General features: G+C 41.8%; 1 long non-coding RNA gene across 1 annotated transcript; it reads left to right on the top strand.

Annotated features, from left to right (window-relative positions):
* Positions 1-11,963: 11,963 nt before the first annotated feature.
* LOC135527511 (uncharacterized) lies at positions 11,964-13,206 on the top strand. The gene is made up of 4 exons (XR_010453442.1): positions 11,964-11,987; positions 12,075-12,116; positions 12,185-12,356; positions 12,434-13,206. It is a non-coding gene; the product is annotated as an uncharacterized LOC135527511 (long non-coding RNA).
* Positions 13,207-14,314: the final 1,108 nt, after the last annotated feature.

Here is a 14,314-nt window from a genome sequence, read left to right on the forward strand (position 1 = left end):
ATGGAATCCCCGAGCTGACAAGGTACAAATCTGTCGTTATGCCCCTGAACAGGCAGTTAACCCTCTGTTCCTAGGCCGTCATTGAAAATAAGAATTTGTTCTTAACTGACTTGCCTAGTAAAATAAAGGTAAAATAAAAAAAATAAAAAATAAATACTTTCAAATGCCCTTTGACCCACGCATCAGGGCAGGCAGCATCCTGGTAAGGTTTTTTTCAGTGTCTGTATGGCAGGAAGGGACATTTTTAACCATAGCGTGTTTTTGTTGTCACTCTAACGTAAAGGATTCCTGAGTTGAACTTAAACTTGATTTATTTTAATTATCACTGTTGTTGATTGTCATTTCAACTGTTGTTGATTGTCATTTCATAATCATAATTCGCTAACGGTCGCTTCTCTCTGGCCGGTACCAATCCCAGTCCTCCAATCTCTACAACCCAAGCTAAGCAGGTGCAAAGTTAGGGCCTCCAAGAAGAAGCCTTTGTGGCGTTTGCCCGCATGGACACTTCATGTCCTCCAGGTCCCACTGTAAGAATAATCTTCAAACAGGGAGATGACCTTCGGCAGGACATGCTGGTGATTCAGGTGAGGGAAGACTAGCCAAATGATCGCCAGAAAATATGATCTTTAAAAGTGATTATATGATTGAAAATGTTTCTTATTTAATAATTTTGTCCTTTTTGATTAACATTCAATTGATCATGTTGCATGTTAACTTTAGACATTTCACCAAATAATAATTCAAGGAATATTACTCAAAAAAAATGCTTAAATATTCAGTCTCCAATTGAATTGCACGGGTCACAATCATTGATGATTGGTAGATGCTAAGTGGGATCCTTGGGAATACCATATCCTAAACCATAACCCTAAGATTTTTGTACACCAGCTTCAAACAGCTGAAAATACAATATTTTTGGTTATTGAACATATACATTACCAGTCAAAAGTTTGGACACCTCATTTTCTACATTGTAGAATAATAGTGAAGACATCAATACTATGAAATAACACACATGGAATAATTTAGTAGCCAAAAAAAGTGTTATATCTAAATAGATTTTATATTTGAGATTCTTCAAAATATCCACCCTTTGCCACCCTGTGCTAGCATAATTGCAAAAGTGTTTTCTAATGGTCAATTATCCTTTTAAAGTGATAAACTTGGATTAGCTAACACAACGTGCCACTGAAATAACAGGAGTGATGGTTGCTGATAAGTGGCCTCTGTAGTTCCATTAGGATATCCAACATCAACCCAACTTTACCTCTGACATTACCATCGGGTCGTGATAAACTGCACTCCAAATTGATTTACTTTTGTGCTGCCAGCTGTGGACATGTGGGTAGGATTGAAACAATTCCAACCATAATTTATGTTGTGAAGAAGTCACAAACGCACGACTGACTTTAAGATCAAAATGATCCGACTGGTGTGTGGCCGTGGCAATATTTGACACTTTGTAGTGAATTTTGGCAGTAGAATAAATGTTTCTAAATCATATCGATGTCACACAGGCTGTGTTTTAAATGAGAAGTTGGTTTTTCAGGAGCAGTTGCTTTTTGAAGTTTATTTTTTGCATCACGGTGTCCTTGTTTTTTTATTTTTGTGGTTTGAGTGTGAGTACCTATTTAATTGTACAGATATTTCTTCTCCCACGCTCCGACCACCCTTCCATTGTAGCCAGAGTACAGACCCTCACACTGGCTGTCTGTGAATGCATTCTTTTCAGGTTCTGTTACTCAACAGAGCATCATGATGCCAAAAATATGAGCTTATTTAACCATTTTGTTCATCTACTACACTGTCTGATTTAACAATCTAATTACACAGATAATTAAATGGGATCTATACATCAGGAAAAATGTATGCTTCCATTGGTTCAATATTCTTCAGTGTTTTCTTTTCTTCAGCCCGAGAGCCAAGTCCATTCCTGGAAACCCAATTCAATCAAATGTATTGCACTATGCAGGTTTTCATTGTAAACTTCCATTATAACAAGAATGCTACAAAGGTCACAATATAATTCTTTTTAATGGTTAAAAATAAGTACATAAGTGTTGTTGCTTTGTCATCGACCAATTTTTGTGTTGGGAGTTACTAATTAGTGTACCAATTAGATATAGTAATGAGAGTCTGTTTTGACCAGCAGTTTCGACATTCACAGTGGGCCCCAGGGAACATAGCTGCAGAACACACCACCAGATACACATGTTGTACGTCTCTGGTGACCTTCTCATTAGTGTTGACATATTCTGTTTTATCTCGTCTTTAGTTTGACAAAGTGAAAAATAGAATCTGTGCTCAAGACCAAAATAAAGTGAAGCAGTTTTTTGCATTATGACTTTTCCGAGTCGATAAGAGACACGTACTGTAATTTCAGTTCTCATTGGCAACTGCTTTTATGCACAACGGAAACAAAATGTTTAAATACAAAATCAAGGTAAAGTCATCAATGGAACAGCCTGTTCTTTCACATTATGTCCCTTTGTGCTCCTGCATCGCTTGCTCTTTGTATGTGGTTTTAGGTTGGGCATCTGTAAAGCACATTAAACTAAAGAAATCTCCAGATGCCTGATAGTCATGTTATTAATCCCAACACAATCGGCTGTGACACAACACACTGGCATTGACAGGATATACAGTTGAAGTTGGAAGTTTACATACACCTTAGCCATATACAGTTTTTCACAATTCTTGACATTTAATCATAGTAAAAATTCAATTTTTAGGTCAGTTAGGATCACCACTTTATTTTAAGAATGTGAAATGTCAGAATAATAGTAGAGAGAATGATTTATTTCAGCTTTTATTTCTTTCATCACATTCCCAGTGGGTCAGAAGTTTACATACACTCAATTAGTATCTAAATTGTTTAACTTGGGTCAACCGTTTTGGGGAGCCTTCCACAAGCTTCCCACAATTATTTGGGTGAATTTTGGTCCATTCCTCCTGACAGAGCTGGTGTAACTGAGTCAGATTTGTAGGCCTCCTTGCTCGCACACACTTTTTCAGTTCTGCCCACAAATTTTCTGTAGGATTGAGGTCGGGGCTTTGTGATGGCCACTCCAATACCTTGACTTTGTTGTCCTTAAGCCATTTTGCCACAACTTTGGAAGTATGCTTGGGGTCATTGTCCATTTGAAAGACCAATTTGCGACCAAGCTTTAACTTCCTGACTGATGTCTTGAGATGTTGCTTCAATATATCCACATAATTTCCCTTCCTCATGATGCCATCTATTTTGTGAAGTGCACCAGTCCCTCCTGCAGCAAAGCACCCCCACAACATGATGCTGCCACCCCCATGCTTCACGGTTGGGATGATGTTCTTCAGTTTGCAAGCCTCCCCCTTTTCCTCCAAACATAACGATGGTCATTATGGCCAAGCAGTTCTATGTTTGTTTCATCAGACCAGAGTACATTTCTCCAAAAAATACGATCTTTGTCCCCATGTGCAGTTGCAAACCGTAGTCTGGCTTTTTTTATGGTGTTTTTGGAGCCGTGGCTTCTGCCTTGCTGAGTGGCCTTTCAGGTTATGTTGATATAGGACTCGTTTTACTGTGGATATAGATACTTTTGTACCTGTTTCCTCCAGCATCTTCACAAGGTCCTTTGCTGTTGTTCTGGGACTGATTTGCACTATTTGCACCAAACTACGTTCACCTCTAGGAGACAGAACGCGTCTCCTGAGTGGTATGACAGCTGCGTGGTCCCATGGTGTTTATACTTGTGTACTATTGTTTGTACAGATAAACGTGGTACCTTCAGGCATTTGGAAAATGCTCCCAAGGATTAACCAGACTTGTGGAGGTCTACAATTATTTTCTGTGGTCTTGGTTTTCCCATGATGTCAAGCAAAGAGGCACTGAGTTCAAAGGTTGGCCTTGAAATACGTCCACAGGTACACCTCCAATTGACTCAAATGATGTCAATTAGCCTATCAGAAGCTTCTAAAGCCATGATATAATTTTCTGGAATTCTCCAAGCTGTTTAAAGGCACAGTCAACTTAGTGTATGTAAACGTCTGACCCACTGGAATTGTGAATTATAAGTGAAATAATCTGTCTGTAAACAATTGTTGGAAAAACTACTTGTGTCATGCACAAAGTAGATGTCCTAACCGACTTGCCGATACTATAGTTTGTTAACAAGAAATTTGTGAAGTTGTTGAAAAACAAGTTTTAAATGACTCCAACCTAAGTGTATGTGTCACGACCTGACCTTAGTTCCTTTTTTATGTCTCTGTTTTAGCTTGGTCAGGGCGTGAGTTGGGGTGGGCATTCTATGTTTTTGTTCAATGTGTTGTATTTCTGCTTTTGGCCTGGTATGGTTCCCAATCAGAGGCAGCTGTCAATCGTTGTCTCTGATTGAGAACCAAACTTTGGTAGCCTGTTTTCCCACTCTTGGTTGTGGGTGGTTGTTTTCTGTTTAGTGTATGGCACCTTGGTCCTCTCCTTCTTCCACCTACGACGATCGTTACAGTATGTAAACTTCCGACTTCAACTGTCATATATATATATATATATATGAAACTGGGATAGAAGGATGAGATTAATGGTCCTCTTACTCACTTTTCTAATGTACATCAACAGTATTAATAGTATTTATCCATGGACATACTAACTGAAGTTACTTTTTTGCTCGTGCATGTTTCAGTAGCACAGACCAGGATGTAGACCAATCATACTGTGTTTGAAGGATTACAAAGACCACATAGCAATTATGGACCCTGCCATAGCATTATTTTGGACAGCTTAAGTGGGCGAGATCTGGTTTTAATAACATAATTTCTATAGTGTGTAATGGCTAGGCTGTTAGAATCTTGTTCAAGCAGCCTTGGCAAAATACCCTGAGTGCACTTTAATCTATGGCAAATTATCATGATGACTATTACAATTATTAACTTTTGACAAAGTGATGTAAATGTGACAGTTAAGTCCCAGAAGTCTAAAGAAATTTGGCTTAACACCGAAAACACTCACAAATTTTACAGATGCACAATTGAAGCCCCCTGTCGGGCTGTATCACTGCCTGGTACGGCAAATGCACCGCTCATGTTTACATGTTTATGAAGGTGGAATAACACTGTGAAATTGTGTAAAAAAATAAATACAAGTGGATGCCCTTTAGTGTAGTTGCTGTTTGAAAAGACGACCTGTAAATTAGCTAAGAGACTGATAAGAGAGTTCAAAATATCTCTGCCAATATCAGCTTGTTAGGATTCACCTCCCCACTCCCAGACAGGCATAGCTAAATTCTTGTATGAGAAATTGCTCTCGCTAAGAAGCTATTTTTTTTTAAATCTTTTTGACCATTTAGATCGATTACAATTACAGTAAGGTACTTCTTGTCACCCAGAAAGGATTTGATATTGATATAGAAACTGCCGCCTTGGGCCTTTGACGTCTCAACAATTTTGAAGTGGAAAATGAAATGGGAAGGGGCCAAAGCAGAGGGTTTGTGCATGTGAGAGTCTGCATATATATTCTGTAATAACCTGACTGATTTTATTTCTGTTTTCTTCAGGATGAGGAATATAATGGTGGTATTGACTGCATGTTGTGTTTTTTTCTTTCAATATGCAGGCCCTGCATGTGTTCTTTTACAATCAGGCCCGTCCCTGTATCTGGTTCAGGTCACCCCACCTCTCTAGACATCTCTCACGAATGCATTGTTTCTGTTAGCCTTTGACTAGTGATTGGTTTGGGATTAACAGAGCTCGATCGGGCGCACAGTCTGCAGGTAAGTTAAGTAGACTGGAACGCAGGTGGAGGTCTCTCTGGAAGTGAGAGAGAATGATTGAATGATTGAGAATGATTGAGAGTCAGGACAGCGTTTGTCTTCTCTTCCATAAAAGGGAATCAGGTGTTCCCCGCCGCTGCCCTTGTAGTGACATGGCCCTGTGGAGCTGCTGAGAGACCAAGTGTCCCTACGAAGTGAGACGTAGGCGTTTCTCTGATTCCTGTGAAAGAAACGCAGCAGCAATCTGCCCACGTACTAACACAGCCCCACACAGCAGCAATCTGCCCACGTACTAACACAGCCCCACACAGCAGCAATCTGCCCACGTACTAACACAGCCCCACACAGCAGCAATCTGCCCACGTACTAACACAGCCCCACACAGCAGCAATCTGCCCACGTACTAACACAGCCCCACACAGCAGCAATCTGCCCACGTACTAACACAGCCCCACTCAGCAGCAATCTGCCCACGTACTAACACAGCCCCACACAGCAGCAATCTGCCCACGTACTAACACAGCCCCACACAGCAGCAATCTGCCCACGTACTAACACAGCCCCACTCAGCAGCAATCTGCCCACGTACTAACACAGCCCCACTCAGCAGCTGTCTTCACCGAATCCAATTGGTAAGGCCAAATTGGACCTCTGTTTTATGTGATAATAAGCACAGGGTTGAACGGGAACAGAACAGCCAAGGATTTGATTCCTGCAGAAAGGAGAGATGAGGGAGTGCGTGACCTCTCATGCATGATCACTATGATGTTTATCTTTGTTGCTGTTACCCTGGGTATTTATAGATTACTGACAGATGGATTTGAAATATCTAATAAATTCAACCAAATACAAATAATATGGTGGACTCCACCCATGTGCCTGTTCAGCTTCACTGTCGATATGAGCACGCAGGTTACTGAGACAAATGTCCTGGGGGACAAGGCACAGCCCATCTGAACCAGACACTGGGGCTGGCACTGAACAGGACTACTGGATTTTTGTGTTTCTTTGGGTTTACATGTGAGTGTGGATACTGTATGTATGAAAGGCTGCACATGTATTGTTAACCATATGCATAGTGTGTGGACGTTAAACATATTTGTTATACCTGTTATATCTGATATACCTGTTTACTTATGTAGGTGAATTAGTGTTTATGAGTGAATCCTGTATCTTCTCAGGTCATTGTTTCTGAATGTATTAATTGCTCTCTGTGGGTATCGGAAAATCAATACAACACAGCAGTTGTACATAATATTGGCATTATAATTGGATGGAAGCATTATAATTGTGATGCACAGTATGGGCTAATACAGTGTGTGTGTGTGTGTGTGTGTGTATATGTATTTAATCAGCTGCTGTCTCTGTGTAGGCTGTTCGGGAAGGAGACAACAGCTGAGTACTTCCTCATCCAATCTCCGGTCCACACAGCCTCACCCACCTGGTACACACTACTGATGGGGCACATAGGAGGTACAGGAACTGTTATAGCTAACGGTTGTAGCTAACTGCCGGGGTGACAGGTAGCCTAATGGTTCGTGCGTTGTGCCAATAACCAAAAGGTTGCCGGGTCAAATCCCAGAGCTGACAACGTAAAGATCTGTCATTCTGCACCTGAACATGGCAGTTAACCCATCATTGTAAATAAGAATTTGTTCTTAACTGACTTGCCTAGTTACATAAAGGTTACATTAAAAAAAACATGTCCCTTTTAGTTGACAATGCTCTATGCAAATGCTGTATGCAAATGTAACTTTTCAGTGGTACAACTGTTCAGAACATTGAGAGGGCACGTGAGTTTGCAAGGCAGAGGTCCTGGGTCTCGTCTCGTGTGAGCTGGAGCGGGAGGAAGTGGTCGGGCTAAACAAGCCTTGTGACGCCTGCCATACACATAGGGGTCCTTCTTTCACCTTTCTGAAAAGTCCCCATGATCAAGCCTACGGTTTAACAGTCAATACAAAAAGACTGATCCCCACTGCCAGGGTATTTATTACTATTTAGTGTCTTCGTGTGGTGTCTACACTCTTTGAAAAGGAGGTGCTATCTAAAACCTAAAAGGGTTCGTCAGTTAACAATTTTAAGAACCCTTTTTGGTTCCAGGTAGAACTCTTTTGGGTTCCATTTACAACCCTTTCCACAGAAGGTTCTAGAGGGAACCAAAAAGGGTTCTCCTATGGGGACAGTCAAAAAAATCATTTTGGAAGCCTTTTTTTCTAAGAGTGTATAGCTTTTAATATGTCCAGCGTATGTCTGTGATGTATTGTAACTGTGTAGCCAAAGGAGGACAGGCCATCCCTTGGAGCCTGGTTCCTCTCTAGGTTTTCTCCTAGGTTCCTGCCTTCTTGGTAGTTTTTCCTGGCCACCGTGCTCCTGCCCCAGCATTGCTTGCTCTTTGGGGTTTTATGCTGGGGTTCTGCATAGAAATGTTGTGACAACTGTTGATGTAAGAAGGACTTTATAAAATACATTTGATTGGTTGTTTGTCAGATGCAGTGGTGGTTAAGTACTTCAGGACAAAAACTTGAAAGTAGATTTTTGGTGTATGTGTACTTTACTTCACTATTTATGTTTTTGACAACTTTTACTTTAATTTCACTACATTACTAAATAAAATGATGTACTTTTTTACTCCATACATTTCCCTGACACCCAAAAGTACTCATTAAATTTCAATGCTTAGCAGGACAGGAAAATGGTCTAATTCACACACTTATCAAGAGAACATCCCTGGTCATCCCTACTGTATCTGATCTGGCAGACTCACTAAACAGAGAACATCCCTGGTCATCCCTACTGCCTCTGATCTGGTGGACTCACTAAACAGAGAACATCCCTGGTCATCCCTACTGTATCTGATCTGGCAGACTCACTAAACAGAGAACATCCCTGGTCAACCCTACTGCCTCTGACCTGGTGGACTCACTAAACAGAGAACATCCCTGGTCATCCCTACTGCCTCTGATCTGGTGGACTCACTAAACAGAGAACATCCCTGGTCATCCCTACTGTATCTGATCTGGCAGACTCACTAAACAGAGAACATCCCTGGTCAACCCTACTGCCTCTGATCTGGTGGACTCACTAAACAGAGAACATCCCTGGTCATCCCTACTGCCTCTGATCTGGTGGACTCACTAAACAGAGAACATCCCTGGTCATCCCTACTGCCTCTGACCTGGTGGACTCACTAAACAGAGAACATCCCTGGTCATCCCTACTGCCTCTGACCTGGTGGACTCACTAAACAGAGTACATCCCTGGTCATCCCTACTGCCTCTGATCTGGTGGACTCACTAAACAGAGAACATCCCTGGTCATCCCTACTGCCTCTGATCTGGTGGACTCACTAAACAGAGAACATCCCTGGTCATCCCTACTGTATCTGATCTGGTGGACTCACTAAACACAAACTTAGTTTAAAGTGTTGGAGAGTGTCCCTGGCTATCCTTAAGTAAAAAAACAAACAAGAAAATGGTGCCCTCTGGTTAACTTAATATAAGGAATTTGAAATGATTTATACTTTTACTTTTGATACTTAAGTATATTTTAGCAATTACATTTACTTTTAATACTTAAATATATTTAAAACCAAATACTTTTAGACTTTTACTCAAGTAGGATTTTACTGGGTGACTTTCACTTTTACTTGAGTCATTTTCAATTAAGATATATTTACTTTTATTCAAGATTGACGGTTAGGTACTTTTCCACCACTGGTTATTCCTAATGAAACTTAATCCCAATGTCAGTGAAATGTGTGTGTAATTGGACAAATCTTCCACTAGAGGGCAGTCCCAGATTATTGAGAGGATGCTGGTTGAGTTGAACTTCATCTGCCAGAAGCCTTCACTTTAATATGATGAGCAGTACCAAAGACGTTTATAGCTAAACCAAGAAAGATGACAGCTTGTCCTTTTCAAATGGGAACAAAAGAGTCATAGTGGGCAGAACAAGCAAGGAGGGGGGCAGAGCCAAGCACGCGCTGGCGATATCCTACTGTTGCGTTCTAGTATACATCAGCATTTTTCCATTTGGGAATGCTTACTCTGTGAAGTGTGTAATGACTAAATTCGCCTTTGCACTCCTTCGAAACTTTTGCAAAGTGTAAAGTCGTCAATTTTGTCCGTTCTGTTCATAACATATTGTAATTTTGGGAACAGAAACTGTATTGCAACTGTTGCAAGTTCAACTGCCCGAGCTGACAAGGTGCAAATCTGTCGTTCTGCCCATGAACAGGCAGTTAACCCACAGTTCCTAGGCCATCATTGAAAATAAGAATTTGTTCTTAACTGACATGCCTAGTTAAATAAAGGTAAAATAAAAAAATTGAGATCACATGTTTAATTCATGAGAAGATTTGCAGAATATCAGCCAAAATCCATCTCGGTCCATCTTCTCCCACTGCCCGCGAGTGGGCTTCCTCTCACTACCATATTTGGTAGTAAGTGGAAACGCCAACCGGATGCTTCACATTTATACATCCAGTGAAATATTTGTCTCATTGTTTTATCTGTGGCAGTACTTATCTACAAAATTGTATTTTGGTTGTTTCCGCTAAGAGTTTTAAAAAGTAATTGTTTTATTTGTGACAATCTGTATTATTCTTTGAGTTTGTCATTAGAAGTGGCACATTAATTGAATCCTTCAGTGCCCGAAATACAATGAGAGTATTTATCAATCAAAATCACCATATTGATCCTAAATGTAATCTAAGTAGACACCATAATCAGTATCAGCTGAATGAAAAGAGCTATGAAAGCCTCCCGGGTGGCGCAGTGGCCTAGCGTCGTCCGGGTTAGGGAGGGCTCGGTCGGATGAAGAGGCGAGAAGGATCGGAGGACCACAATGCGGCGTGGTATGTGTTCATGATGAATATTTAATTAAAGAAAGTACTGAACACAAAAACAAATAACGGCCGTGAAGCTATAAATGAGACCTGGGGCCTGTTGCACAAAAGTAGAATTAAGACATCCGGGATAAATGACTCAGCTGAGCTCAATGAAGCCAAAACATGTGCGTCCAGGCTTAATTGGTTGCACAAAGACCAAGCCAGGATGAGCAGACACGGATTCATTAAACCAGGTGAAACCAATCCTGGATAGGTGCGCGCTCACGGCTCACTCAAATAGACCCCGCCACAGATCACAGATTAACTGATTTACCATGGCAACTAGAGCCGCGTACTTTTCCCCGTCGGAAGCACAAATCCTCATGGGGGCATACGAGGAGGTAAAAGATATAATTAAGAAGAAAGGCAACACCGCCACAGTGATAAAGCGTGGCAAAGTATTGCAGACCGCCTGAATGCGTAAGTAGTGCACAATTACACACTCACCGCTCCGCTGAAACATCACAATTACAATTCAAATATTTAATTCACATCTCCAAAAATGCAGTTGTACTGTAATTATGAAACGGTTAAATTTAATTGAAATGCACTGCAGATATGAGTGAAATTGTGTAAAGTAACTCCATCACACTGTATAAAGCTATGATACATTTTTTAATATTTTTACTGAAAACAAGACAAAAATACCAAGTAATTTTTTGCAGTGTGACTCCATTAAATGTGTGTGTGTGTGTGTGTAGATTAAACATGAACGGGCCAAAACGGACATGGCAGCAGGTCAAAATCAAATACAAGAACATTCTGCAGAATGGTATGGTCCCTGACTAATATTTAACAAAGCACAAGCATATATTGTACCCAGAAGGTGCCTGCTCACACATTGTCTGTACTGTTTTAGCATTGAAAAAGAATACCCACAGACAAGGCACGGGTGGTGGGTCACCAAAGGCTGACCTTACCCCAGCAGAGGACATGGCCTTGGAGCTAAATAAAGGCAGGCCCGTCTTAGAGGGGATCCCTGGGGGGAAAGAGACGAGCATAGGTTCCTCCCAAGATGCCACCCGCTTCATTCAAGGTATGTCCTTCCATCTCTACATGGGATACAACCACATTCATATTGAATCAATTTGGACTGTCTGACTTTGGTTTACCTATTGCCTTGCAGTGTCTGGCAGCACTGTGTTCCTGTTAGAGCCACCAGCACAAGCACCAGACGATGCTGATCCAGTGAGTACTCCATCAAAGGCATACTGTAGGCCTGGCATGTCTTGTCTACTAGCTTCAATATGAATCCGATTAAATGTGATAGGGTGAAGGCCCCAGTGCAGCAGCAACAGCACATGATGGAGACGATGATGAGGAGGAGACCATCTCTGGATTCCAGAAGGCATGAGGTATCATGTTAAGACTGTGAAAGTACTATTTACTCTACAATGGTGAGGAGTCCTCATCAAAATCAAAAAATCTAATTTATTTTACAGGACCCAGATGCTATACAGTGGGAAAACCAGCCTGGCAACATAGTGCGTATTAATAAAAGGACACCACATCCTGCCAAATTCCAGCTGCGCTAATTGTATTGTGTTCACAGAGCTCACAAGCTATCAGAAAGTTGTATGGCAACCACCTCCGGCGCCAAATAGAACTGGCAGACATAGACATTCAGTACAAGAAGAAAAAGATGGAAAATCTTGCACTGGAGTCTGAAATAAAAGAGGACAATTAGGAAACTGGACCTTGAAATAAAAAAACTTGAGAGGGAGGTGAGATATGCCTTCAATGTACACTGTATGCTAACTGTAACACACGTATTAATCATTATTTTTCTTTCCTCCCCCAGCTCCAAGAAGATGACACAGCTCAAAATAAAAATTAGGTATATTCTCGTAAAGTCAAGTGAGCCATGACATATGAGCTCTTATTGTGAGCACACAGGACGGTGGCATCTTTCTAAGGTTTTTTTTATTTTCCCAGCAATCAGTACAACCAAGTCATAGTTATAAGGCATCGCCCTCTTTTGCCCACCCCCCCAGCACCAGGTGTGGCCACTAGCCTATATGAAGGCCCAAAATTGTGTGTTCCTTTCTGCTCTGACAATGGCATGCCCATTCGTGCGAGATGTGGTGGATGAAGAAGCACTTGTGCTGAGGAGAGCCTTCAGGCGAGAAAGGGTCTTCAGGGACCGGTTGGACCCACTGGCCTTCCCTGATGACCATCTATATGAAAGATACAGGTTTTCTGCAGATGGCATCAGGTATCTATGCAGACTACTGGGTCCCAGGATTAAGCACCGCACTGCACGGAGCCATGCACTGAGTGTGGAGCAAATGGTTTGTGTGGCCTTGCGCTTTTTTGCTAGTGGAGCCTTCCTGTACTCAGTGGGGGATGCAGAACAGCCGAACAAGGCCACAATTTGCCACACAATAAGGAGTGTGTGTCTGGCTATCAAAGCATTAGCAGATGTCTTCATCTCCTTCCCTGGCCACAGAAGACTCTGTGACATCAAAGAGGAGTTCTATAGGATTGCAGGTAAGAGGATCTACAAATTACAGGACAACTGTTAACACATAGTAGGATACTCATTACTTTGTGTGACAGGTTTCCCCAATGTCATTGGTGCAGTGGACTGCACACACATAAGGATAAAAGCCCCCTCAGGTGCCCATGAGGCCGATTTTGTGAATAGGAAATCCTTTCACAGCATTAATGTTCAGGTGAACATAACTTTTTGATATTGTCCATTGACGAACACTCTGCATTGCCAGTGATGTGCATTGATTGGTGTAATATTCCTCATCTTATGATTTCAGATGGTCTGCAATGCTGACTGAGTGATCAGCAATGTTGTGGCAAAATGGCCTGGCTCAGTCCATGACTCCAGAATCTTTCGGGCCTCTGAAATCTATCAGTGCCTCTGAAATCTATCAGTGCCTATCACAAGGTAAGCCACACAACCCCTATTTATTACCATCATGGCTGTGTCAAGAATATCACTGTGTTTATGAGGTAGTAATGATGAGATTTTGTGTTGACAGGTGAATTCTCTGGTGTGTTGCTGGGAGACAGGGGGTATGGCTGCCAGCCTTTTCTCCTGACACCTTTCACAGACCCCCAGGAAGCACAGCAGGCCTACAACCATGCCCATGCCAGGACCAGGGCCAGAGTTGAAATGACCTTTGGCCTCCTGAAGGCACGCTTTCACTGCCTTCACAAATTAAGGGTCAGCCCTGTTAGGGCATGTGATATTACTGTGGCTTGTGCTGTCCTCCACAATGTGGCCTGCCTGAGGAAGGAGAGGGCCCCCAGAGTGCCACCAGCCATGGACTGGGACAATCCGGCAATCTTCCCTGATGACGACAGTGGTCGGCTGCTGAGGGACCAATATGTGTTGAATTATTTTAGTTAGTATGTGTGCTTTCAATTTTGGTTAAATATGTCCTGCGGTGGCAGAGGAATTTGGTTTTTTTTTGGGTTCGTTTTTTGACGAATTTGGCCTCTTATGATGATTGTGCGGTATACTGTGTGTAATACAAGGCTGCAGGGAGGCTACTGCATCATTCATTTGTCTGTTCAGTTGATGTGTATGGATTTGTCCTGCATTTATTTTAGTGTGCAGACATGCAGGGTGTGTTATATACAGACCTTTGAATGTGTATGTATCATTTTGTATAATATGCTTGGATTCTGTGCTTTCCATCTTGTAGAGCCACTGTGACTTCAG

This window comes from Oncorhynchus masou, chromosome 33 (assembly GCF_036934945.1).
Source record: "Oncorhynchus masou masou isolate Uvic2021 chromosome 33, UVic_Omas_1.1, whole genome shotgun sequence".
Lineage (NCBI taxonomy): Eukaryota > Metazoa > Chordata > Actinopteri > Salmoniformes > Salmonidae > Oncorhynchus > Oncorhynchus masou.